Source organism: Rattus norvegicus, chromosome X (genome assembly GCF_036323735.1).
Source record: "Rattus norvegicus strain BN/NHsdMcwi chromosome X, GRCr8, whole genome shotgun sequence".
Classification (NCBI taxonomy): Eukaryota; Metazoa; Chordata; class Mammalia; order Rodentia; family Muridae; genus Rattus; species Rattus norvegicus.
The window spans coordinates 16,206,995-16,229,669 of record NC_086039.1 but is presented as its reverse complement, the minus strand read 5'-3'; the positions used below and the strand labels follow the sequence as shown (position 1 = coordinate 16,229,669).

The following is a 22,675-nucleotide window of genomic DNA, read 5'->3' as shown; positions in this document are numbered from 1 at the left end:
GGGAATGTATGGCCATTGCCATGGCAACAGCTGTGCCGGTTCCTGTCACCTATATGTGATGTCATCTTCATTGCTGGGTTCAGGGGCGATCTGCAACCAACCCTGAAGCCAGTTCTTGATACCAACACTGTGATGTTGTCCAGAACTTTATAAAACTACTAGGGTACTGGTGGTAGGAAAACCCTACATTCATTCCGGTTCATCTCAGGACATAAAAGCCAAATATTTGCCCACGTGATCCTCCATCTGAACCCCTTTTCTCCAATCCCTCTTCTGCCCTTGGTTCTTGCTCGTTTTATGCTAACTTCTTTCACTTCATCACTAAGTCAAAGTTTGGCATTTAGTCACTTACCCACTAAAACTTAGTGTGCATCTCCTCTGGGCCTACTGTGTTTTATAGCCGTAGTTCTCAATCATGGCTACACAGTATAATCATGTGGGAAACTTGAAAAATTCTCATGCCTAGGCCCTAGTCTGAAACGGTTAAATTGCTATCTTTTGGAGTAGTACCCACTTATCAGTATTTTTGAAAAGCTCTCTAGCAATTCTAATGGGTAGCCAAATTAGAGAGCTGTTGTGTGACCCACATTATCCGAGGAAATTGTGCAGACATGTAGGACTCTGGTAACCCCTCACCCCCATCAGGCAGAATCAATTTGTTTCCACACAGCTTGCCAGATGGGACTCTTTTCAATGCTGTCAGCTTTATCAGTCTCAGACAGTAATTTATATGAGATGTGTATTAAAATAGAGTTAAGGAATGTGGTTTTATATTCCAACATATTTGTCTTTCTGGGATGTCTAGGGCAGCATTAGTTAAAAGTGTGACTGGTGAGTTATAATCTAAGCTCCAGGCTCTTGGCAGAGAAGCCTTGACTGACTGTCTCAGTGGGTACTTAGGAGACTATGGTGGCTTTCCCTTTTTCCAATGGGGACCACATGGAAGCAGAATGAGGTCCAAGTAGAAATGCTCTAAGGTAAGAATCTGTTGTTTTATGGTGTTTTGTGTTGCTTTGTTTTGAGATAGGATCTCCAGGATTTAGCCCAGGCTGGCCTCACAATTGTTACCTCCTTGCCCAAGCCTCCTTTCCAGAGTGCTTACTTACATCACAGGCATCTGCTATTGTAGCTGGCTTTCTTTTCTTTCCCCTTCCTTCTTCCCTTCCTTTTCTTTCTTTATTCATTCTTACTAGTTCTCTGAGTATTTAGTACAATGTTTTTCGATCGTATTCAACTTGCTTCCTTCTCCCAGTTTCTCTTAGATCCACTTACCCTTCTCCACCCACCCAACTATGTGTACTCTTTTTTTTAAAACCATCTACCTGGCAGCACTCAATGATATTCTGTCCACTGCAAGCCAGCGTTCCTTGTCTGTTCTGAAGACAATGGTCTTGTGCACTGGATGTTAGCCTTCAACTCCCAATCCTTCTCTTTCTCAGTCACTGGATTACAGGCTTAAGACAGCACACCCAGATTTTATTTAATACTTTCTGCTTTTGTCATTTATTTTCCATGGTTGCAACTCCAGTCAGTCCTCGCTGGAACGGCTACACTCTGAATGAATACGTTTGAGTGTTATGCCCTGTTCTAAGCTTTGTATAGGTATCAATATAGTAAATCATCTACTTCTCTCAGTAGCACTTAGCCTGTTAGACATCCTGTTAGACATTCAACATCCTGGGCTATCCAACATCCTATCTAGTATGTAGATGGTGCTGCTGCAGCTGCAGATTTGTGAACCCCTTTTTACATCATCCCCATTTTCTGGTGAATACTGTGTGGCTCAATGAAGACAATACTTTCTCTAGCTTCCTGCAGAAAATACAGTGATCTATACTTAGGATTCTTCTAATTGCAGCTCAAACGTGATTACTTAACAACTATGATTTTGGGCCTTGTAATTGACTGTTAAATGAATAATTCAACTGTCATTTAGTATTGGGGCCAATAGTCTAGCACTGTATATTGAAAAGTTGAAAAGAAATTAATGAAATCCAAGCAATATGGTGTACTCTTTCATCTTGACTCCTCTAACCTTGGAAATAAATTTAGTATCAGCCATTACCTTTGTCACAGTTTCTTCTAATGGTTTAAACACGTTGTTTGATCCATGTTATTAGCCAAGAATCAAAAGGACATAGCTCAGCAAGTTTTATTGATAGTATTACTCCATTATTGACAGTATTGCTCCGTTATTGACAGTGTTACTCCGTAATTGACAGTATTAATCCGTTATTGACAGTATTACTCTGTTATTGACAGTATTACTCCATTATTGACAGCATTACTCTGTTATTGACAGTATTACTCCATTATTGACAGTATTACTCTGCGGGTCTTTTTACTACTGCCTTCACTTTAGAAAAAGTAGCACTTTTAAAGTACCCTGATGCTATGGATATTTCTTGTTAAATCTTCCGAGCAGTCCCAGCAGATACAGAAGCAATATATTTGTTCACAGATACTGCCACTACTTAAGGTTTGGTCATTGGCAAAGAGTGATTATTTTCCATTTCAGGATGAAGGCAAATATTTCGGTCAGTAGCCTAGACTCACATTCATTAGGCTTGTATGATGTATGCAGTTTAGGGCTACACTCCCACAATTGTGTCCTCAGACCACAATTTTCCCTCATGAGGGGCCTTTCAAGAAAAAGACCCTTCAACATAAGAATAAAAATTCTATTGGGATGTGAAGTGAATAAATAAATATATTAATAAAAAAGAATCAAACTTCATGTTCCTGACAGTACGTCGTCCATTAATGTTCCAGGAAGGAATCTTTACTCACTCGCACCATGCAGGATAATGATTTGCAACCAAATAACACAAATAAGTGTCAGAGCCTTTGCCTGGGAGGAAATCGATTTACTTATTTGATTATTTCAAGATGCACTTCTTGGCTCAGAGAAATAGAGGGAATGAAGTGTGTAATATAAAATATGTGACCCATAAAACACGTGACTCCATCCAACAGAAACCAAGGGTGAAAGCTTCTGTCAGTCAAGTACAGGTCTCTTTCATTTATTAATGCTAGAAATAATAACTCTGGTTTGCACATCAGTATCTGCACTCACTCACTCACTCACTCACTGACTCACTCAGCTTGGGAATACTATTTAGCATGTGCCAAGTCCTCAGGTCTGCTCCCTAAAACTGCAAAAATAAGGTAACCTCAAATTAATTCGTTGGAACCTTTTATTCATTTGGAATCACAGGTTGAAGCTCATTTTACAAAGGAGTTGAAAGCACAGGGTAGTCAGAAGTAGAGTGGGATGCCTATGGCTGCCCCACTAGGTCATAGCAAAGGAAGATAGAAACAGTAAATGTGGACAGAAGAAAGAAAATAAAAATGAAAAGCCACCATCCAAGGGAGATCGGGACATTTACAGACACGCATGGGCTTTAAATCTAACTGAGCCGATTTGTTTTGAGGTCATACGATCCTAATGCAGGAATCTTAGCAGAAAACTTTGAAAGCTGCTAATTGGACATTCTGTTTTAGTGCCATGATCTGTTCCTGATTACAGAAGGGAAAAGAAGTCTGCAGGCTTCCCTGTCTCATATGCAGTTCTGTTGTCAGGAAGGAGGACTGCTCACCATGGAAACTGCTTCTGATCCCATTTTCCCCAGAAATGGAAGGCAGCTCCAAAGAATCCCCATTCAGCTCTGTATGGTCAGACCCTGGCTTCCATCACCCCCTTTCCTTGTTATCTCCACCTATCAACGGCCTCCACTCATCTCTCCTCTAGAGAAGTTTCCTCTCTTAACTCAGAATCCCCATTGTCACAGAAGCATGACAGCAGTTGCTCACTCCTGACTAACATGATTTTCCCTCTTAATCTTTTGCCCAAATGTATTCTTCCTTCAAGACTTACCCAGGGAGAGTTCTGAAGCATGTTTGTGAAGAAACCAAGGAAACCCCCAAAAGGCCAATAAACAGCCTCATGTGACATGGCTTCTCTCAGACTTGTCCGCCATGCCTGAGGTGCTCGGCATTCTTGACATGTTAAGCAGTAATATAAACTATGCCTTTATAAGACCCAACTGGCCTCTAGGGGAAGCTAAAGAACATAGCGGTCTGTAGTAAATGAATGGTCAAGGTGTGGAAAAGGTAGTTTTCAAGTCTTGGGTCTTGGACCTAGAAAGGCACTTGGCAGCACTTGGCTCCTAGCTGATGAAATCTTTCCTAAACCAACGAAATTCAAATACTGACTTCTCCTTGGTTTTGGGGAAATAGGAACCCATTCCTCTGTCCATGTGGTTTTACATTCTGGGCCAATTTGCTGAGACGTAACAAAGATGTAAATTAAATGGGATCTGTATTAGCACAGCCCTTCAATACAAAATTTTCCTTGTATCATATACTTCTAGAGCCAAGAATTCCAGCACTTCTGTGGCTCTCTTAGTTCCCAAAGCTGTGCAGAATTAAAAAATATGGTCAATGTTGTAGTGTTAACCATGAGATCAGGGCCTAGACTGAGGGGTCAGCTAATTTCCTTACTCCTTTCCGTCTAGAAGAGGAGATTTTTGTACTGAGTAATAACGCACTGTTTCCAAGGGCTAGAAAGATGATGCCGAAGTTAAGAGCACTAGCTGCTTTCTGAAAGGACCCAGATTCAATTCCCCGCACCGACAAGGCAGCTTACAGCCAGTTCCAGGAGATCTGAAGGCCTCTCGTGGCCTCTGTGGGCACTAGACCCAAAAGCTATACATAAGCTTACATGAAGACAAGCATCCATATACATAAAAATAGAATAAAATTTAATGAGACTGTAGCCAGGATCATTTTCCACTTTCTCCTTATTAATACAACCCCAGAAATAACACAAAAGGCTGGGGAACCATCAGTATATTCTCAGCTTACAACTTTCCTACACAGATCTCTACAAAGTAGTCTTGCTTCTGACATAGTGATACCTTGTCTAACTTATATCCAAGAAATCCTTAATACTGGGCTGGAGAGATGGTTCTGGTTAAGATTGACTGCTCTACCAGAGGTCCTGAGTTCAATTCCCAGTAACCACATGGGGGCTCACAACGATCTCTAATAGGATCTGATGTCCTCTTCTGGCATGCAGGCAGGCATACATGCAGATATAACATTCATATACATTAAAAACCCCTTAATATAAATTTTCATTTTTTTCCAACACTGTGCCATGCTGGTTTTGGATCTCTGAAGACTCAGGCTCCATGTCTTCCTGCCATTATCTCGCTCCTTGGGAAGCCTATTCTATCCGAACGACCTTTCCTCTGTTGTCCCATTTTTCAAGTCTTCACATCATGCACCATCTGTGATTATCTTTTCAGACAGCACAGAATAGGACACAGCACCTGCAGAGCACATAGGAACTGTTGCTTGACCATTGCATATGAATTCAAGAGGTTTTGTTGCTTCTGAAGGACACTGACTCTGTTAGCATTCTGTGCCCACATGTATTATGTTCCAGAAAACTCCTTTGCTAAGGAAAATTTTAGTTGAAGGTCACCTTTATGGTGGAAATAAGTGTTGGTGGATCAATAGCAACCCATTACGATTACTTTCTCGTTTACGGAATTAGAACATTAAAAGCAGCATTAAATGGAATATTGATAACATTTTGCCACCTTAAATTAATAATGATCTTTTTTCCAATTTCCTTCAGCTCGCTGAAAAAGTATGTCTTTCCACACTATTTTAATTAAACCGTTTGCTTTGTTGTGGCAATTATTAATGGATTAAATGGTAACTGTGGTCTATGTCTGGCCTTGCATCTAAATGCTTTTTCATTTCATGGCATAAAATAGTTGACCCTGACTCCACCTTCATGAACCGTGTATCCCAAGGTCAGGAAGACATGCTCAATCTTGAGATTAAAAAAAAATTACTATTCTAATTTTGACTCAGCCCAGTCCCTGCTTCTTTGTACTTAATAGCAGTGCCTTCTTGTCCCAGCTTCTACAGCTTGGGCAAACTACCCACGTGCAGCTCCTGTCACGTGACTCCCAGAAGTCTCTCCCAAGATCCCATTTATCACACCCTTCCTCCTCTTTACCATCTATTTAATCCCTTAGTTCTCAGCTTCCCTTTTCCTCAAGAGTTCCCAGAGCACAAAATTACCATCCCAGTTTGGCATTTTCTGGAATTCTAATTCTTATAGAGAAAACAAGGTTTCAAATATGTATATAATGAGAAGAACTCTAGCGGAGAAGCAACTCAAGTCCTCGTAATAGAGAATTTATGATGCTTTCATGCTCCTTTCAGGTTTAGGATTATTTTGACATTAATTGTTGTCACACACACACACAGACACACACAGACACAGACACACACACACACACACAAAGAGTCTGTACAGTGATACTTGAATGTATGTTTTCAGGACTGACCATTTGATATTCAGTAACCACTTGAGGTGCTTGGATGGCGGGTTCCCAGGGAATTCCTACTGGAGCTGGGCTGAGACAATAGGGGTGAATAGAGGTGAGGAAAGGTTGGAAGGAAAGGTCTGTGGGATCCACTGGACACAGAGGTAGGGAAGACAGGGGGAGCTGCAGCGTTGATCTGCTTCAGAGCTGGGGACGGGATTGGGCAACTGAATTTTGAGGAGAGGAGGGACAGGTGAAGGATTGCAGTTAGTTTTTCTGCTTCTCTGGCCAAAGTAGCCTGTGAGTTCGCAGGAAGTGCCTAGCAGGGCTGGGGCTGGGGTAGTGTTCACGGTAGGGTTCTGTCACAGCTTTTACGTTTGTGTTTATTCTTCATTTGACATTTAAAAACACGACTATAGTTGAATATTAAAACAAATACAACAGCCAAATAGTGAGCATATTCTGATTACAGTCCTGCTCACATCCACTGCTGCGTACAGAATGTCAAAGAATGACTGGCCCATTAAGAGGTCTGACACTGAATGCTACCTCTGGGGTGACGGTCATCATCCTCATATGCTTCTCCATTACAATGACGCCGTCTTTCCTAATTTGGATTAAAATCCACCAATTCTACCTGATGCATTTCATCGTCTCTTCCACTTCTTTCCTTTCAGGAAGGAATTTTCCAGCAGAGAGAGTTTATCAGGAGAGAGAAAGCCATTTCCAGGAAAGTTTACCTTAAACTCAATGATTAGACATCCCTTTTCATATGGCCAATGGTATATTGGCATACCTTCATTTAGCACACAGTTTATATCCCTGTGCTTGACAATCTGACTTGGGTGAGAGGTGATGACTATGGTTCGGTTGTCAAGAGTAGATATTGGCTTTTTGAAGCCTCACAATGCTTCAACCAGCTGTATGTCCACACACATGAAAAGGTCTTCTCCTCACCTTGTAAAAACAGCGTGATCTTTCTGATCTAACGCAATGATAATTTCTCCTTATCTCCTGGCTCCAGTCATGGCTCTTGGTCTCCTTCACCGCGGGATGTTATCTTCTGATCATCTTTCATGTCTTTATCAATATGAACTGCTAAAATTTTCTTCTCTCCAACTGTCTTTCTACCATTGCAGCTTTTATATCGGTCTTTAGGACTGATGCGTTCTCCATGACCCTGGCACTCCATGCACACTGACTGAATTTGCTGAACCATTCCTGGTCCAGTCTGATGAATCCTGATCTGCATGCCCATTCCCCAGCAGTTGGGACAACACTCTCCTGCTCCTTTCTTACCACCTAGGCCTTCACACTTGTCACAAATCACATTCTTTTACAAAACCAGTTTTCTTGTTGCACCATTATATAAGTCTTCTAAGGTCACTGAGAGCTGATGCAGAACATTTTTACCTCTCCTTTCTCTCTGCCCTCTCCTCCTCCTCCTCCTCCTTCTCCTCTTCTTTCTCCTCTTCTTCTTCCTCCTCCTCCCCCCCTCCAAAAAACATCAAAGATATCCATGGGCAAACCAAAACCACCACCTGCTCCACCCTCTTTAATTGCCTGCTTGCCTCCTTTGTCACATAATTCTCTTTTTTGGAATCAGCAAGAACTTCATAACATTGAGAAACCTGTTTAAACTTTTCTCCTTCATTTGGATTCTTATCAGGGTCTAAATACCCCTTTCAGTTCTTCCTGGGTGTCATTAGGTTTGACCCCCAAAACACCATAGTAAGTGCTTTCTTTCACCATTTTTTACAGCTGGTGAGCGGGCCAGTGGCAGAGAGCAACCATGTTAGGGATGGTCTTTGAATCTTGGAGGGAGTATTGATAATCCAGACAATTTTATTTATAATGTATATTTATAGACAGAATTATGTACACCATATAGTACTTTATAATAGATACTTAATTATATGATCCCTATGTATTGTTTTCTGGAAATCCTTATGGTTATTTTACTTTCTCCTTCTGTATCTTTATTTACTTTATCTCCCAACCCTGTCTAGTGTGAGATTCTCCCATTTGTCCCATCCCCCATCAGATTCCTTGTGCCCTGTTAGTCCATTCTGCACCGCTTCCCCACCACAGCACTGGTCCTTTACTCATTTCCCTGGCATCTGCAGTTTGGGGCTATGCTTTATGTATGTGGGTGTTTTGCTGCATGTACGTCTGTTCCACATGCATGCAGTACCCACAGTTGCCAGAAGAGGGCATCAGATTCCCTGGATCTGAAGTTACAGATGGTTGTTAGCCACAAAGTGAGTTGTAGAAATCCATCCCGGCTCCTTTGGAAGAGCAACCCAAACCCCGAGTCATTTCTCCTGTCCCGTGTAGCTCTTGAAGACTCTCACTGCTCCAAGAAGACCAATATTTTTTTTTAGTAAGAATATCCATCTATTATTTCCCAAGTATTTACTCATTAGAGTTTCCAGGTCCTCTTCTCCCTCTATTGATTTTATGTTCTTATCTGGGAAGCACAATTTTATAAGCTAACACACTTCCTCCTGCCTTCTAAGCCTGCTGCCAACTAGAAGTTTCTTCATTCAACCAGAACACTCTCTCCTTTCTTTACAGCACAGGATGCTGTTACCCTGGTGTCTGCTTCCTCGAGTTTGCCAGTGACCTTACCAACAGGCTTTTGCCTACATGGACATTTAGGCACAGTTTATGTTACAAATCCTGTGTGAAGCCTCCAGTCTGTCCTTCATCCAATTGCACAGAACGCATTCTGAACTGCATAAGATTAAATTCCAATGTTTTAGGTGGGATTGGTCATACATGACTTCTGGAGGCAGAGGTAGACAGGTCTCTATGAATCCGAGGTTAGTCTGGCCTACATAGAGAGCACCAGACCAGCCAGAGCTACACAGTGAGGCCTTGTCTCAAAAACAAACAAACAAACAAACAAACAAACAACAACTACAAAAAACCCATGTTGTCCTAGGCATAATTAGACATTCCTATAAGGGATTATGGTCATATCCCATCAACTGGACTGCTTCTTAGCTCCTTTCAAGAATATAAAAGCCAGCGAGCTCCGTGAATTTCCCTGTTTTGGTAGCCCTAGCACTAGAATTACATGCAGGCATGCTCACACTCAAGTTTTGTTTTCAGTGGGGTACTGGGATTTGAACTCTGGTCCCCATGTTTGAGCGCTCTCCACAGCCCCGAAGCAGTAGCTCTTGCTGAATGCTTTTCTGCACTGAGTGCAGTTTCTTCAGCCACGTGTAGTTCAGGTCTTCTCTGAAATGTGTTGTACTCTTTGTCCACCCTGATGAAAGCCTTTCTACTTGTGGGTAACATGAATAATGTGGTTGCATTTTTTTAACTCAGTTGCAAATTACTCTATCGATGTTTCATCAAGGCTCAGTGCTTGGAAAACACTTTAATTGCCACCAAACAATCATAGAATAGGTTTAAATGAGGGTATTAAGCTTTCATTCTCTTTCCAATAGAAGATAAGCCTTGAGAATAAAGTCAACATCTTTTCCATATTCTCAAAGCTATGTAAATAACCCCACTTCCTCCACTAACTGAAAAAAAACTATCATTAGTTTGCAGGCCAATCTCTGACTACTGAGTAATCAAATCGATAGCCTGAAAAATACAACCTTCTACAGTCTCATCATAGATTATTGTTTGAAAAAACTTACTCGTTCAAAAGCATTAATTTCTTTTAGCAGTAATAGAAATAGTATATTAGAGTTTTGTTTCTGTTTGCTGCACACTATTTGGCTAGTTCAGTCATTCGTTTAGTATACTTTTTTTTTTGTTATAGCCTCTCACTGTATAGCCTTGGCTGGTCTAGAACTTGCTATGTAAAACAAACTGGCCTCAAATCAGAGATCCATCATCCTCTACCACCCCAGTGCTAGGCTTGAAGGTGTGAGCCTAATGCCCAACCTATTGCTTCCTTTATACTAACTGGGATTTCTTTTTGAAAGCATTCGTGCACTTGGTAAGACAAAACAAACACAAACAACCAAACAAAGCAAACAAAGCCAGATGTGTTCAAGGTTATAAAATGGATCTTCCTCCCACTTTAGACTCCATTTCCGGGTTTCATCCCTATGTCTCTAAAGGAAACTAATTTTACATACTTCTTCTGAAGCTATCCAGAATCCTTCTAAAAGTATCTATGAACAGGCATACAACACACATTGTATGTGGCGTGTTCATTCAGTGGACACAATGTATTAGGAAAATTTTCACATCTACTTATGTACTGCTACTGTATTCCTCACCTAGCTAAGCAGTACTTCACTGTACAGCAACGCACCGTGCTTTGTTTAACGACTGCTTCACTGTTTATATGTTGTATGCTAGCACACAACACTGCACACCACAGCAGATACTTATTTGGATATTGGCAAAAAAGAAAAGTCATTGCAATTATTAAGGTCATTTTTTATCAGTGTTGCCAAATCCATTCAAATTAATTTGGCAGCAAATGTTGGCCTTCTCCCTCAACAGAATATGAAAGTTGCCGCTCCCCACCAATGCCCCGTGCTGTCAGTTTGCCTCCTAATTTATGCTACTCTGCTAGATCGAAAATGGTATCTCATTTTAATTTGCATATTTCTAATTACGAAGATAAGCTTTGCACATGTCTTAAGCCTTTTGCACACCATTATATGTGATACTGCATGTTGATTTTCCACTTATTCCTTAGATTTTTTTTTGCTCTTTTTCTTGTTTATAAAATCTAACTATTAATATAATCTGTTATATAGGTCCCAAAGCAAATGAGGTCATTCATCTGGCTTTTTTGTTTTGTTTTGTTTTTCTATACCACATTTACGATTACTCTTTTGTTCTGGCTTAAAATGTTTTATTTTACTAAATAATTGTAAAGACAATACTATGGAACGTGCTTTAAGTTGGAAAAGAATGAGGGCCAATTTTACTTTAGTAACCATTGGACGCAGTGTCTGGTGCATTTGTTTGGTATCAACTGTGACCCAATGTGTACTGAGTATCACTTTCTGGTATTTGCTATTCCATTTCATGGCTTCCTTTTAGAATGATCTTTTGGCCTGACTTTGGGGGTAAAATGAGCAATCCCATTACATTTGCCTACAGCAGCAGGCAGACAGCAATGCTAGAGGACCAGCACCTCCATCAGGTATCCCGGGAGTCGGTCTTCACCCCATTCTCCAGCACTTCCTCCCCAGCACACTTAAGAGCATTGGGGAACCCCCAGGCAGGGTGTGGATCAGTTTCTGTTCACCACCTCTGTGTGAAGCCCTTTCCTGTGTGAGATTTGGTCTTTTTTCACATGCCTCTATATGGCGAAAACCTACACCATTATTCACAAGGAAGACTGAAGGTATTGGAAAGGAAGAAATGTTTTGTAAACCTTTTGGAGAACTCTCAGGTATGGTAGCTACCTCGCTATCCTTCTGAGTGTTTGGAAATAGGCATTAGCCTATACTGTTTGTTTGTAGAGCGCAGTTGATCATCAGACAGGAGAACTACAGAATAGCGTGTTCATTATTATTTTTTGTTTCGGAGCTGGGGACCGAACCCAGGGCCTTGCGCTTGCTAGGCAAGTGCTCTACCGCTGAGCTAACTCCCCAACTCCGTGTTCATTATTTCTTTTTTTTCGTGTTCATTATTTTTAAACATTTGACTAACACCCCCAAGACTTAGTGACTTCTAAGCATTTACCTTTTTTCCTACCTCATTGGGAAACTGTAGGGATTGACGTTACTTCCTTGTGTTTCTTGGTTCTTCTTACATCATCATTACCTGCATTATGTTCTTCTTGTGGCTAATACAGAAACTCTTCAGGACAAACAAAGCTACCGTACCATATTGAATTCACCAAGGCCAGGTTGAAGGAACTTCCGAGTTGCTTTTGAATACTTGCAATAAAACATGGCACCCACACAAGTAAAATAAAGTTCATGCACCCCAGAACCTGACAACACTGGCCAAGCAGATACTATTAGACACTCCATAGCAAGCTAGCTCCATTCCCTTTGATGGCGATGGATCTTACCATCTCCAGTAGAAGTTTACAATACCAAATCCTTTTCTCACCACCGTAGGGAGTCATATCACACAGTTCTGGTGAGTAAAGCAGTAGGATGTACTCTGCTGGGTGTCCCTGGGAATTTCCCTGTTTCGTTGGAACAACACTTTCTTAGTCCTTCATAATTTAATCTGCATATTGGAGCTGCTCACAATGCTGTTGTGTTAGTCAAATTTCACATCATAAAAATTAATGGTTTAGAATAAGAATTTATTTTATGAGTAGGTTTATGAATCATTTAGTGTATAACTCTGCTTCAGGCGTGGGGCTGTGAGCTGTTTCAGTGGAAGCCCATGTGTTTCATATACCAGAAGCTATGCAAGGCATTTTCAAATTTCAGTCATGTCACTAACATACCTTTGATCAGAGCAATGGTTGAGACTGCCAGGAGCAGACAGACATGCTGTAGCTACAATGGGACACTCTGATATTATGACAAAGATGAGAACATGCCATTCTATCCCACTATAGTGAAGATGAAAAAAATCAAAACTAGTACTATCAAGATGGAGCCTTTCTCCTTGGGTTGGCATGAACACTAATCATGTCAGCATTGGTTTTCAGAGACCTTAGATAAAAGGTAGTGCTTCACCCCCCTCTAAAGCATGGTTGCTTACTAGGTACATTTTTTCCAGAAGACAGGGATGTGATTTAATGCTGACATTTAATGAGGTTGATGAGTGCATGGAAATAACCCAGACAAAAGAGTTTGTTCACTAAGCAAGTAGCAATTATCTGAAGTCATTAAGTTTTTACGCACCCTCCGATAATCTATAATCATTTTTCTGTTTTTTTGTTTTGTTTTGTTCTGTTTTGTTTGTCTTTGACAAATGACCCTTAATCCTTTCTGACAAGATCACTTCATTTTACGGTTGATTTGGGCTGTTTCAAAGGCTCCCTCTGCTGGAGCAAAACAGCATTTTGTTCTCAAGAAGTAAAGATACCTTCCCTTAAGAGCCTAGCCTGGCAGAGACTTGAAGTGCCAGGGTGTGTGTGTCGGCAGGGGGAGGGGGATACACTCAGAAGAAAGGGGAACGGGAAGTAGGGAATGAACTGTGGGAGGGGATGGTCGGGGGGCAGTGAGTGGGAGGTAAACAAGTAAAATTATTAAATTAAAAAATATACTGTTCCTTTAGTGGAAAACAAGCCCTAATAAACAATTTACCCCATCTCTAGGCAACCTTTTCATACAGTGCGTCTGGAAGCATGGCTTGAATTTGCCTGTCACAGCAGTGTGTACAATTGGTACTGATTATTTTTCCCAAATAGAGCCTTTACAAAAGAACCTGATTTTTAAAGAATTTTTTAAAGAAATGTGAATTGTTAATAATAAGCAGGTCCCATTTCCTGTGAGTAATGAATGCCCTTGTTACTTCATTTCTAACAGCCGTGGTTTTAGAACATCTGTGAGTATTATGGGAAGCTTGTGACAGGCCTATTTAGAGGTGCTTGCTAAGAGGAAATTATCCTGAGTCACCAGGTTTGTTATGTTTTGTAGGTAGACTATAATTTTCCATAGAGAAGAAGTGAGCACAGATCCAAAGCCAATGTGTCCCCTCCCAAGAGGTGCTACTTCTTTGGGCAGGGGGAGGGGGACGCACACATTCTTAATGCCATCAAAAGGTGATGTTTTAGGGTTTTTTTTTTAAATGAAGTTACTTTTCATTGCCTAACTTCTATGGTACTTCATTTCTGCCTTGGCAACATGCCATGTATGTCTTGTTCTGTTTCCTTACTACTGTACTTTGTTGGGGATATATATATATATATATATATATATATATATATATATATATATATATATATATATATTCGGTGAGTTCTGAGTTAGCTGATTCGAAGAAGCTTCTATACAGGGAAGTAGAGAGTGGTTTCATAGTAACATTGACCCTTGTATTAGGTGGGTATTTATAATACCAGCCTTCCGCTCCTAGCCAAGTTACGGATTTGAAAGTCAAAGGAGGGTTGGAAGAAGCCCCACTGGCATCCTCTGTGGACTTGTAAGAGACACACAATCTTACACTACACACGGATCCTGCTGGCTTTGGAGGCTGAACTTCTAGCAGACGGCCAGGGAACTGGCACACTCTTTACAGTTTCCACAACCTTGGTTTAGACAAAGGGGAAAATGTGGTAATGCCAATAGTGAGGCCTATGACATAGTGCTGGCTTACCAGACCCCAGTGGAATCAGGAACACCTTACTTTGCATTCCACTGGAGCCTATGACTAACACCCACTGGCTCAGAGCCAGTTTGCCCATTAGCTTGATAACCCTGGCAATTTATAACACACTTGGAAGTGTGCCCAAAACCCATGCCCTGAAATCAGAGGTTATGACAGTTTTTCTTTTGGACTGGTGCACAGTGACCAGTGACTTTGTGGACTCTGACTTCCCATCTCTCTACCCCATCCATTGACTTTACTGATATATCTGACTTCCACTGTACATTGTACTTCTTGGCTGGTCACCTTTGGTTCAGAGTCTGACATTCTGAACCTTTTCAGTTGGGAAGTAGCCAGGTTTAAGCAATGACACACCTTACTGTCGAACCAGTGGGGGGGGGGGCTGACTGATTAACAATGAAATTGTATAGTCGGCCTGATTTTTAAACTCTAGAGAAATAGAAAGTCACCACATAGTAACTTACTTTTAAAAGCAAAAGAACCAATATGTGGGCTAAATACTGCATCTTCCTCAATGCTTTGTTCTGTAAGAGCAGCATATCACTTCTGGGTCTTCCTGCCTCACATGCACTAGCTGGATGTCATACTGAGAATCACTCAAATTAACAAACAGCCTATTAAATAAAGTTCTTATACTCTCTTTAGAAAAAGTAAAATCAAGAGGGGAAAAAAGAAAAGGGCTTAAGATGCCTTCCGCATTAGTAAAGTAAGGGGGTATGACAAATAATATCCCTTTTAAAGTAAAGGACAATGTGTGGTCAATTCTAGATTAACTCCTGTATTAGAAAATGAAATAGCTTTAACAGACATTGGTATTGTCAGAAAAATTTAAAAGTGGGCTGTGTTGATGTTCTACCAGTGTTCAAATTTCCAATTTTTATAATTATACTGTGGTTTGGTTGGGAAATGTCTATGATTATATGATGTATATACTGAAGTATTTCTAGACAAGTGGGTATTATATCTACAATTTATAGTCTGTAATGCCTCTTTACAGGAACTAGATTGTAAAAGAAAATGTGTCAAAGTGTAAATAAGAGATAAATAACTGTGGGTAAGTGAGTAATACATGGAAAACTTATTGTATTGGAATAATATAGTTAAATGCATAAAATTAAAATAGAATGGAGAATCAATAGCAGAATAACAGGAAAGCTCAGAGAATTAATGGAAGGGATGTAAGACCCAGAACAGTACTGCAGACAATGGTAGGAGCTGGAGGTAAGGGCTCAGACCACCCCAACAAACTGCTCCAGATCAACTTCTTGGAGAGTAACCTAGAGAAACCTAGAACCTTAGAACAACTACATGTTTACGGTCCTTGACGGTAACCCAGATGACAAAATTGTCAAGAGTTCCTACGTAGCTAATAAATATAGCATCCAACTGCAGGCATTAAGGCTTCATTATATGCTGTTTTTGTTGTTGTTGTTTGTTTGTTTTTGTTTGTTTTATTTTGCTGTAGCCTCACTGGCTCTGTGGCTCTCTTTTTACCATGGCATCAGCAAATCTACTGCCTCAGGCTTCAAATGAGTCTCTGCCTTAGTCAGCGTTCTAGTGTTGTGAATAGGCAATTCTTATGACAGAAAGCGTTTAATTGGGGCTTGCGTACAGTTTCCGAGGTCTAGTACATTATCCTCATGGTGGGGACCATGGCAGTTCCCAAGCGGATATGGTGCTGGAAAAGGAACTGAGAATTCTACATCTAGATACTCAGGAAGCAGGGAGACGCTCGGCCTGGCTTGAGCATTTGAAACCCCAAACTCTCACCCCAGGGACATACTTCTTCCAACAAGGCCACATCTGCCCCAACTAAACTACATCTACTCCAACAAGGCCACACCTTCTAATGCTACTCCCTAAGCATATATGTGAGCCTATGAGATCCATTATTTTTTGTAAATTTATTTTTTATTGGCTATTTTTATTTACATTTCAAATGTTATCCCCTTTCCCAGTTTCGTGTCCATAAGCCCCCTATCCCATCCTCCTCCCCTTTCTTCTATAAGAGTGTTCCCCCTCCCCAAACAGATGACAAAATTAATTGCCAAGGGTTCATACATAGCCAATAAACACATTTTTCCAACTGCAGGCAGTAGGACTTCATTATATGCTGCTTTTTCAATGTTCCCCCCCCAAAGTCCAGTGGAAGCCAGTTGACGAATGCATGACTATTTAACAAATGTCTGATGTTTGCTCTTTTCTGTATATTTTTAAAGAATATGACTTGAAAGAACAAAATCACCATGAGAAGCAAACTGAAATAAATAGCTATATGTTCAGTGAACAAATACTTAAACATCTCCTCCCTATTTTCACACTCACCATTTTTTATATCCAAAGGTGTTTAGATTAAGTTAAAAAATTTAAACAGATGATAACTGCTAATATTTTTCAAAGTGGTATCTTAGTGACACCATTGATGAAAAAATGTAGCACATCTGACAGTGCATTGTGGGCGTGCAGGGGGCCTTAGGTTTGATCTTCAGCATCAGCAACACGTAAGCAAGACCCTGTAGTAGAAGGTAGTGTAGGGGGATAACAAATTCAATGCCACCCTGGCCAAATAATAATTTTTTTTCTTTCTTTTTTTCGGAGCTGAGGACCGAACCCAGGGCCTTGCGCTTTCTAGGCAAGCGCTCTACCACTGAGCTAAATCCCCAACCCCCACATAATAATTTTAAGGTAGCTTGGGCACCATGACACCTCATCTCAAAAGAAAGTAATCCCCACAATCTTATTCATACGCAAATGTCGACTAGACTTTCATTTCTCCTTTTACAGTTTGAATGGATACACTCTAACTTTTTCCATGCCACTTTCTCACGTAGTAGAGTGCAGTGATGCTCTGTTGAAAACTAATCGGGAGCAGTTTCTAGAAATACCCTTCACGATTTGGAGAGACTTCAATTGCAGCTCATTTAAAAACTGTCACATCGGATGGCGAAGGATGCAGAGGAGTGATCCTGTCCCACAGATCCATCTGTCAACAATTTCTATTACATGCTTATTTATCTTGTGTGTGAGAGAGGGATAAGGAGGGAGGGAGGGCACGCATGTGCATGAGCATGCGTGTACAGGGGTGTCACAGTGTATTTGTGGAGGCGGAAGGGTAACTTGCTAGAGTCAGCTCTCTCCTTCAATCATGTGTATCCTGGGGACTGGGATGAGGTCATTGGGTTGGCAGCAGGCATCTTTATCTACTGAACTATCTCTCTGTTTCCTACCACCCACTCTTCTTAAAGGCAAAGGCGACTGTAGTTGGTTAGTTGGTGAATTAAAACATCCTCCCTCTTCTTCTGCACCTGTTTCAAACTGGCCAAAATGTAAAGGAAATACTATTTATCTTCATGTGTCGAAATAATTATCATTAGGTCTTTCTGAAATGATAATATATTTATTTAGAGAAGCGGAAGCATTCTTTATGCATGCTTCCTGGAGTCCTTTGTTATTTCGGTAGAAAAGGTATTTGTATCCTGCTTGGCTATGCTGGAAGCTGAGGACTAAGACTTGACCAATACCTGCACCACGGCTTCTGAAATGCAGTGCAAAATGTAGCTGAAGCATCAAAGGTGTTAGAATACTAAATCCAGTAGATAACAGCTTACTATTCTGAGAGAAGCAATGACATTTTTCAATTTCTAATTAATTAATTAATTTTTATTTAATTCCAGGAAGCATGCATAAAGAATGCTTCGGTTTCTCTAAATAAATATACTGTCATTTCAGAAATGCCTAATGATAATTATTTCAACACATGAAGATAAATAGTATTTCCTTTACATCCCAATCACAGCCCGCTTCTCCTACTCCCTGTCCCACTCTCATAAATCCCTCCCCCATTTTCCCCTCTCCTTGTCATCAGAGAAAGGGGAGCTCCCCTTGGATTCCTCCCCACCATGGGATAGTCCCAGCAGACTGGACACATATTCTCCCACTGAGGCCCAACCAGCCAGTCCGTGTAGGAGAAGGGGATCCAGTGGCAGGGAACAGAGATGGAAACAACCCCTGCTCCATTTGTTAGGGAACCCACACAAAGACCAAGTCATATATTTGCTGTAAATGTATAGGGGGCCTAGGTCCAGCCCCTGCATGCTCTTTGGTTGGTGGTTCAGTCTTTGTGAGTCCCTATAGTCCTAGGTTAGCTGACTATGTAGGACTTGTGGTGTCCTTGTCACCTCCAGCTTGCTTACTTCTATTCCCCTCTCTTCCACAAGACTCCCTGAGCTCCACCTGATGTTTGGCCGTGGGTTTCTGAGTTTGGTTCCATTGGCTGTTGGATGAAGCCTCTCGGAAGACTAAGGTCCTGTCTGCAAGAATAGCACAGTGTCATTAATAGTGTCAGGGGTTGGCTCTCTCTCACAGGGTAGGTCTCAAGCTGGGCCGATCATTGTTTAGCCATTCCCTAACTCTCGGCTCCATCTTTATCCCTGCACATCTTGTAGGCGGGACAAATTTTGGGTTGAAGGTTGTGGGTGAGTTGATGTCCTTATTACTCTACCAAAAGTCCTGCCTGGCTACAGGAGGTGCCCACTTTAGTCTCTATATCCCTCTCTGGTAGGAATCGCAGCTAGAGTCACCCCATAGACTTCCCTATCCTCCCCTGTCCCTAGCCTCTGTCTAGTCACCTGAGATGCCCTCCCTACCATCTCCCTTTCACTCCCAGCCCTCTCCCTTCCTTTCTTTCCCCACACCTGATCACTGTCCCTCAATGAATTTTTAAAGGAATCAAATATGCCTTTCATCACTTCTGTTCAGGCATGATCACGAATAGCTATCAAGTTTCCAGATAAAATGGATTCCTAGAATTCAGTGGGGTTGTGGACATGTTGTAACCTAGCTGACCTCCATTCCACATTGCCTCACTGAAGGGACCCAAGCCTTGATTGGCATGGTAATTCTCTGATCATTACTTGAGTTTCTCATCTTTAACCTTCAACATGGATGGGCATGTTAAGCAAAACTCCTAGTGTCATACTAGTGACCCTTCTTTGTTTCTTTTGGCTTTGGATAGATACAGTGTCTAGAGTCATAACAGACATTTTGTGCCCGTGAGTCCAAATGAAGGAAGAAAGAGGAAGTTTCATCATCCTGGCTCTGCTACCACAAGTCACTGAATAATATCAGTGGTGGCAGCTGTAGACTTGTGCAAGAAAAATGAAATGTTATGTGATTTAGCCTCTGACTGTTGGAGTTTTTTATTTTCTCTTTTTTTGTTCATTCTATGTTGTGTGTGTGTGTGTGTGTGTGTGTGTGTGTGTGTGTGTGTGTGTGTGACATGAAAATGTATACCATGGTGTGGTAGGAGGTCAGCTTGAAAGAAATGGAGAAAACAGGCTTGTATAAAGGGAAAAGGAGAGACAGAGACAGTGTTACCAAGAGAGAGCTCTGTCTTCAGCTTGGCAATTCTCCTGGTCCAAGTAATAGTTCCTTCTTAGACCTGACTGCCCCCAGGTCTCATGAGCTTTCCCAGTTTCCTTCTGGATAGTAGGGCAGGTCTTAAGTAGTTACAAGGTTACATTCTGTATGACAGCCAGTAGGACAAAGGAAGTGAAACCCTACCTCCATGGGTTGGTTGGTCACTAAGCCATGACACACTCTACAATAGATCTTAGGTGGGTTTTTGTTGTTGTTGTTTAAATGTAATAATCCATCTACTTAGAAGGGAGCATGGCTTTTGCTATCCCACATAAAGGTGTAGGAAGGCTCTACTTGCAATCAGCTAGTGAAGGTACCCACTATTGCTTAATAGCTAAAGGACTTTAGCAATTACACAAAATGTATTAATAGACAGTGAAAAGAGTAAATATGTTTTGCACTATTTGATGGATATACTGTCCAATAGAGCAACCTATTTTTACTTGTTTAAAATTGAAGTAAAATTTACTTATAACAAAATATATTTAAGAATCTTAAAATGTAGCCCAATGACTTAACCGCATAATTCACATATAGATGATCTGTTATCAAAATATTCTCAGGAGGCAGAGGCAGGCAGATCTCTGAGTTTGAGGCTAGCTTGGTCTACAGAGTGAGTCCCAGGGCAGCCAGGGACTCTATCTCAAAGACCTCAAACAAACCAATGAAACAGAAACACAATGTTTCTACTAGTATAGTTATCCCGGTAACTATAATCATTGCCCCTCTCCCTCACTACATACAAACAGATACAAAAAGTAAAGCAGTTTTCTGCCCTGTATCACCATCCTTGAATTTTGCCTATTCTTGAACTTTCTATGAATGGAATAAATACAGCAAATACTTTGAGTATGTCCTCTTTTCTCCAAATGTGTATAGGATCTGGTTATATATGACTATGCCATAATTTATCCATCTGTTATCAGATGGATAGTGAGGTTTGTGAGTTTTAATTGTTATGAATAAAGTTGTTTTGAAACATCAACATTTTGTTGCTGGGGATTGAGCTAGAGTCTAAGTAAGTGCTACTCTTAACATTTCTGTATGGGTAAATGTAAGTACTTATTTCCTGTGTACACTGATGTACTGTAGTAGAAGTCTGAATTATAAATATTGCATTATACATAATATATGTGCAAATATACTTAAGCACATTCACATCCTTAGGTAAATTTTGATTTAGTTATTGCTTCTTAGTATAAATTGGGGATTGACTGTTTTCATTTTAGCGTACCTGTATCCTTTACACATTAAGCACGAGGCTCCTCTCTGCATTATCATGGAGTGGCATGGTTTTGTTTATTTGAGAGCTAGTGAACGATCGGGACAGCTAATGAGGCAAATGTATCCAGAGGGTACCTATCATTAAGCCGGTAATGAAGAGTCTAGCATGTGACCAAGCATAAATCTCATCAAGCTATGTGGACCACATGATACTAACCTGTGCTCCTTGTTGCAGCCACCTGTGTCACTTGCAATAATCAATAGCACCAGCTTTGCCGTGCAAAGCTCCGGGAATCAGGATATGTGGCTCCAGCATCCCAAGTGGATTTGTGAAAGGGGTTTGATCCTACCATTACCCTGAAAAAATCAATTTTAAGGAACTGGGATTTATCCTGCAGCCTCGGCTTCTCAAGAGTGCCCATGTAAAATTATGCATTGTAGAAGTTGGCCACTTTTCCCCCATGTGCATAGTTATAGTTCTAATGGTCTTAGCTAGATGGGCACTGGCTCACTAGCGACATCATGGATTTCTTTTCCTGTTAAATTTTTCCCATGAACAGCATACAATGAGATCCTCTGTACCTTTACTGACACTGTAAAAACAGCCCTCTTAAAACAGTACATCTTTTTGGAGACTGACAAGATGAGACACATTTGTGGAATAGAATGTGGAACAGGATATGGGTTTATTTAGGCTGTCCGCCAGATCTCCATGGTAGCGAAGATTCTTCTCCCTTTATGTTCATTGTTCTCCTAGTGAATCATACTAGGGCTACATCAATGTTTACACAGTAAGCATTTGTCTAGGACAAGGACTTTTAGGTGCCAATGTACAAGGCTATAAATCCTGCCTTGTTCGTATGAGCTATATTTCCTAGCTGCTTGCTCTTACCTTTCTGAGGACCAGGCACATGCTTGAGTCCTTTATTCAGTGCTAACCATTTGGACTCTGTCAAAGCTCAAAACAAGGATTCCTCAAGGAGAAATTTCTTGCCCTTTAAAGAGTAAAAGTATTTACTCTTCTCTCTTCTTCAGCCATAGAGTGGGCTCCTCCTGAAGTTTTCAGTTCCCCCCTTTCCCCAGAGGCATAAAAATTAAAATTAAAACCAGTTTCCGAAATGTTTCTGTTCACTATGACTAAGGGCTACCTAGTCAACCTTCCACGTCATCAGGCAGTGGTGACAGTAGGTCCCCTTATCACACCTGTTTTCAGGGTACCTCCAGTCTCCTTTTTCAATATGTCATTTATATAGAAAGGAATTCTATTTAAACTTTAAACTCTATCTTTTCTAAAGATCTCTTGGCAAAGCTTTTTCTTAAAAGAAATCAGGAAAACAACAAAAGGAGCCAGAATCGTTTTATTAGCTGCTAAGCCAGAAAGGCACCTTCAAGGAAAATCTCTCATATTAAACTCACCTTCAAGGTATCCTTTCTATTTGTTTATTAAAGCTTTATGA

The 22,675-nt window shown here is 40.8% G+C and overlaps 1 protein-coding gene, 1 long non-coding RNA gene and 1 pseudogene across 4 annotated transcripts in view; 1 reads left to right on the top strand and 2 right to left on the bottom strand.

The window, feature by feature from the left end:
* Positions 1 to 22,675, bottom strand: part of LOC102553061 (uncharacterized) — a 171,909-nt gene that overhangs the window by 37,336 nt on the left and 111,898 nt on the right. The window contains exons 5-6 of one of the 3 annotated variants that reach the window (XR_010061337.1): positions 21,436 to 21,575; positions 18,379 to 18,886 (exon numbers count right to left, since the gene is read on the bottom strand). The exons of 1 other annotated variant lie outside the window; for it this stretch is intronic. This is a non-coding gene — a long non-coding RNA (uncharacterized LOC102553061). Of the gene's footprint in view, positions 1 to 18,378; positions 21,576 to 22,675 lie in introns of those variants that run through there. One more of the 3 variants, XR_010061333.1, reaches the window with a different exon arrangement.
* The window catches only part of Lancl3 (LanC like family member 3), a 131,435-nt gene that overhangs the window by 52,756 nt on the left and 56,004 nt on the right, over positions 1 to 22,675 (top strand). The window lies entirely within an intron of this gene.
* On the bottom strand, positions 6,684 to 7,725 carry Dnaja1-ps1 (DnaJ heat shock protein family (Hsp40) member A1, pseudogene 1; annotated as a pseudogene).